Genomic DNA, 5,936 nt, shown 5'->3' with positions numbered 1-5,936 from the left:
AATCCAAAATGGCTGGCTGATTTTGCATCATGTGCTCTGTTTAACACTAGTGTCCTTTGACTCTCTGGGACATGTTGAGGTAATTCCCTATTAGGAGAATGAGCGCATACAGGGGAGAGGTATTTGAGAGTAGTGTTTGAATAATACACTCTTAAAGATACAGTATTAAAATGTTTATCCTGGTTTATATATTTCTAACCCAAATATCTGTTAGGTGACTTATATTCCTAACAGGACATACACCTGGATCCCTTTCCATGCCATATCATCTTTTATCATTAGATCGTCTCTATGGTTCTGGAACCAATTATCTTATTCCAAAGCCTCCTTTCACATATGCCTCAATACAAAAGTACAAAGGAAGAAGTAGTAAATTCTATAATCCCTTCCAGCCAACCAGCAGCACCAGCTCGAGGGGTTCTGGGCAAGGGAAAACCCTCCAGATTAGTGTTAGATTCACTGAGCAGAAATTTAAGGAGGCTTTGGAACAAGACAATTGGTTCCAGAACCATAGAGATGATCTAATGATAAAAGATGATATGGTATGGAAAGGGACCAAGGTGTATGTCCTGGAGAGTCAAAGGACACTAGTGTTAAACAGAGCACATGATGCAAAATCATCCGGCCATTTTGGATTTGTAAAAACTTCATCTCGTTAAAAGACAGTTTAACTTGGTTTAAATCTTAAACTTACTAAAATAAGCTTTTTTAGGAACTGAAAACAAACAATGCAGCCTAATATTTTTTGTATTATAGATATATGAAAATGCACATATCTTATGTTAAATTTTGGAAGGCTGACCTCTTCAGTTGAGTATCATTTTCTGCTAGATTGAGAATTGATATGCAGCAGTTTTTGTCATGGTGTACTTTGAAATTTTAAGAAATTAGCCACAGTGAATTCCATTGTTTCAGCATTTTGAAACTTCTGGATTATGCATCTAGACAATGCATAATCTAATGTAATTTCTGCAAAATTATACATTTAATTAACTATTAAAGCAAATGAAAGGCTCAGCTCTATGAATTAAAATGGCACAATGCAGACAAAATTAAGTGCAGAAATTCCATTCATTCTGCAGCTAGGATTCTAAATCTATGGGTTGGAATGTAGTCTTCAGCACCTCATCACCTATGAATGCTACAGACAATTGCATATAGATATAGATTAGATATAGATATATAGATGGAGAGTTAACTCTTGCTCTGCTGTTTTTTTGTCTAAGACACTGCTGATTTCAGGTCACTTTCTTCTGCCTTTGTTTCAAGCACACATACATAGAGCACATGTTGTCCAGCTCTTCTTGGTAATATGTAACTAGCTTATTACCAGGCTTTGCCTGTGATGTATTTCCTTTCAATTGTAATTATAAAACCTTCACAAATCCACACTCAGGTGAATTTTCTGCTCTCAGGAATGCTCTCTCTCACACAGAGACTATTTCACTTTGAATAAAAGTGAAATGAATGTGCAAAGAGATTTCATAACAGAGAAAAAGGATAATTATCTTAAGCAACTAAAGGAAAGCTTAGAGGGGGGGAAAGGAATGGAATGAAATGGAATAGAATTAGAATAAAAATGTAATGAACGATTCCTCTAATAAAAAAGCTGGAAGGGAAAAAATTTCCCTCTAGGTGTTCAACACAGTTCTAGGCTACATAAACAGGGATAGAATCCAGATCACATGAAGTGTTAATTCCACTTTATAATGCCTTGGTAAGGCCACATTTGGAATACTGCATCCAGTTTTGGTTGCCACGATATAAAAAAAGATGTTGAGACTCTATAAAGTGTGCAGAGAAGAGCAACAAAGATGATTAGGGGACTGGAGGCTGAAACATAAAGAACGGTTGTTGGAACTGGTTATGTCTAGTCTGATGAAAAAAGGACTAGGGGAGACATGACAGCAGTGTTCCAATATCTCAGGGGCTGCCACAAAGAAGAAGAAGTCAAGCTATTCTCCAAAGTACCCAAGGGCAGGACAAGAAGCAATGGGTGGAAACTAGTCAAGGAGAGAAACCACCTAGAACTACAGTAAGAAGAAATTTCCTGGAGCTTCCGGTTGGACTTCCTCGAAGACGAACTGGAGACCGCAATTGTCTGTTGCTTTGATTCTTGCTCTCCCATCGGAGAGACCCGATCATGTTGATTTGGGGTTGAAACCACCCTGTAGGGGTGGCGGAGAAGGGGGAGGCCGCCAGCCAGATTGAGGGAAGCCACATCTCCCCTCCTTGGCTTGGCAAATACTCCCTCCGAAGATGGCTGTAGTGGTAGTCAATATGGCCACCCTGAAGAGGAAGAGCTAGCTGGGGATAAGATTGTGCAGGAGTGGAGAAGAAGTGGGCAGCAAGAGAATCAGGACAATTGGGTGCAACATCTAAATTCAAGGTACCCCAGAATTAATTTTAAAAAATTTTTAAGAAAGGAATTAAAGCAGCGGAGATATAAAGAGAAGAAAAAAAGGAAAAAATACTTTTGACAGCTGAGAGTGGTTTTGAACCGGGAAAGGAAGAAGCCAGAACAAGATATTCATTTAAATTGTATTAACATTCTTTTGACACTAAACAGGCATAATTAAAGTTGGACTTGAGAGTGACAAAAAATAAAAATACTAATTGGATATTTGGTTTTATAGAATTTTGAGGAGCCCTAGATAGAGAACAATGAAAGGAAAGGGTGAAGTTTTGACATAGCAGAGAGTGCCATCTTGTGGCCAAAGACTATAATTTTCTTTACTTTTAAAGGAACTTGTTTTTTCTCAGAATTTTGACTTGGTACAGTAAATGAAATCTTGATTCACTGGAAAGTGAAAGTAGAACTTTAAACATTGAAATAAAGAAAGAAGAAACTGTTTTGGGATTAACTGGTGACTTTGGTATGGATATGGTGTTGGATTATCTGTGAATCCAAAAAGCCTGAAGAGAAACTAATAAAAGTTGATCGTTGGAAATTAACTTTACAGATGTTAATTGAATTAAACTACCAGACAAACACAAGTAAAATGGCGGTATCTCTTCTGGAATTAAAAATGGAACTTAGAAATATGAAAGAAGCACTACAAGAAAGAGGAGAATACTTGGGCTTTGCTTTACAATTTTTAGAAATGGCGATTTTAAAACATGAAGAACAAAAAGGAGTGCCAGAAGAGGAGGAGTCGATGAAAGAAGAGGCCATCTTTAATGAACGCTTGGAACAACGAATTATAAAACAAAGAGGGAAAAAAGTGGGAATTACAAATTTGAGATTCAAGGAGTAACTAAAAAGGGGAATACTTACAAAACTAAAAAAAAGGTAAAAAAGAAACAGCAGAAAAGTAAACTGTGGAAGGAAACTTTAAAGAGGGAGTGGGATAACAACTGGAATGTGAGAAGAAAGGGGAAAAGAAGTGATAAAAAATAGGATCAGGAAACGAAGAAATATGGAAACTGTACAAAAATGAAAAGAAATTGTTTATCTAAAGCACATAGACATAATGGCTGGTTAAGAACTAAGAAAGGGGATTCTGCAAGGTAATGAGGGATAGCATAAATATATTAGAAGCTATACATTATTTAGAAAATGGGGAAATATAGATGATTAAGATGAAGGATGGGAACTGATATTTCTTTTGCTACTGGAATACTTGTTTTTTTTTCTTTTCTTAAACTATATACAGAGTTAAATGGAATAAATGTGAGAAAAGGGAAATTATGATAAATTTATTGAATATGTTTAATGAATATATAGAAAACAATGAAATGAAGTATGAGGATTGTTGAAAAGAGATTAATATCAGTGTCTAGGATTAATTGAATAGATTGTTTTTTTTAAAAAATATAAATAATTTTTATGAAATTAAAGGGCGAAAGTACCATGCAGAATCTGACCTAAAAGGTACATATATTATGTAGTTGTTAGGAGATTACTATTATTAATTTTTTAGGTAATAAAAGTTAAATGTTTATTGGGATTTAAAGGGGAGGTAATTAAAGAATATGTAAGTTATAGGGGTGGCACACTCAAATTAGTAATTGTGGAGGAAAATTCTTTTGAAATGTTTGTATTAATTTAGAATTTGTGGAATGATGAAACAAGAATATGTGATGAAATTGCAAATTTGACAGACAAAAGTACAAAAGTATAATGATTGTGAAGATATGAGTTATTTGTAATTTAAATAGGAGGAAAGCATTTGGAAAAAGATGAAAATAAGAAAATATTTAAAGCACTGATAAAATATGAAGTTGAAATGCAAAAGATGCACAATTATGGTCATATTTGTATGTAAATGTGGAAACTTGAAGTCATGCTGTTCACTAAAAAGAGATGTTTTTAAAATGTGGAAAACTGAAATAAAATTTGTTTAAATAAAAGAAAGAAAAGAAATTTCCTGACAGAACAATTAACCTGTCATGCCCCTGTTGCAGTCTGACTCCGAGGAAGAGATGGAACAGCTGACAGGGACTGGGTGTGTGGCTCCAGTGGTTGTGGAGGAAACTGGGAAAGGGCACAGTCCGGATGGGCATTCAGAGGAAGACCCAGGCCCAGGTCCTCTTCATCCTAGGGCATGCAGGGAGGAGCGGATAAGGGAGAAACATGAGTGGCGTGGTCTATGGAGGAGGAAGGGGCCCTGATCCCCTTCATGGGCTGCAGCTGGGAGGACTGTTTGAAAGGACAAACTGCGCATGGCAAAGTTGCTGGAAGCAAAGCATGCATTCTTGATGGAACTTATCTGTGTTTTGGCTTCCTTCCAACTGTGCTTGCTGCGTTATCTGGTAGAAGCCTGCAATTAATCATCCTTGCCTGCTGTAGTAATTCCTTCAATTTGGTTTGTGTTGGTTTTTTTTATTTTGAATTAACTTTACTTTGAGTGCAGACTGCATTTACCCCCTCTGTAAACTGTTTTCTTTAAGAGTTTGGTATCCAGCCAAGGATAATTGGACATTGGGGCCAAGTTGAAGGCATTTAAAGGGACTTTATTCTATTTTTGTGACTTGGTTATTTTTGTGTCACGCCCTGGGTCATCACAACCAGTGGAACAACTTGCCTCCAGAAGTTATGAATTCTCCAATACTGAAAGTTTTTTAAGAAGAGATTGGATAACCATTCATCTGAAATGATATAGGGTCTCCTGCCTGGGCAGGGGGTTGGACTAAAAGACCTCCAAGGTTCCTTCCAACACTGTTATTCTATTCTAAGATGAAAGTTTTCCTGCAGTCTTAAGGAATCATCTTTGTATTGGACAAGGAAAGACCCATACAAGCAAGGCGGGGTCAAATAACCTGAAAATGATAAAGCAGGTAGTGATTATTAATAATAAGACAATCAAGCCGACAAACAAGTAGAAAACAACACCATAATCGAAATTACCAAGGAGGAAACTACACCTTCACCAACACTGGCAGGGCAAGCTACTATATATAATCAGGGAGCAGCAGATCCCACACTCACTTGTACTGATTTACCTAATCATGTCTACAAGCAAACAGTCAAGTTCAGAGAAGACCAAGAATTCCACAGTTCAACCTGAGCTACATATGTTTTCTTCTACTAATAGAGCAAGAAATGCTTGTTGCCTTAATTTTAAACAGATGAATACAATAGAATTGAATAGAATTTCATCTCATCTGTGAGAGACAGTAAGAAGCTTCTTGGATGAGAAAATGTCTTCCAAAGAAAAACAAAGTCCAGTTGCCTTTTGGAAAAAGTTTCTTTGGGACAACCATGACCCGGATGACTGAGAATCTCCATAGATAGGTATAAAGAAGGGGAATGGTATACAGTTTAGGGCAATCACTGTTATGTGACTGAGAACAGAGAATTCCTTATGAGAGGCAAATTCCAGAGAAATAAGATTATTGGAATTAGACTGCATATTCTGGTCACAACACTCTGATCACAAACATTGCATAAATGCACGCCCCAGGGAGATGGGAATATAGGAAACACAATTACT

Source organism: Notechis scutatus, chromosome 2 (assembly GCF_049901735.1).
Source record: "Notechis scutatus isolate UNSWTSFEM ecotype Mainland chromosome 2, rNotScu1.2, whole genome shotgun sequence".
Lineage (NCBI taxonomy): Eukaryota > Metazoa > Chordata > Lepidosauria > Squamata > Elapidae > Notechis > Notechis scutatus.
The sequence above is the reverse complement of the archived record's forward strand: the minus strand, read 5'-3'. Positions refer to the sequence as shown.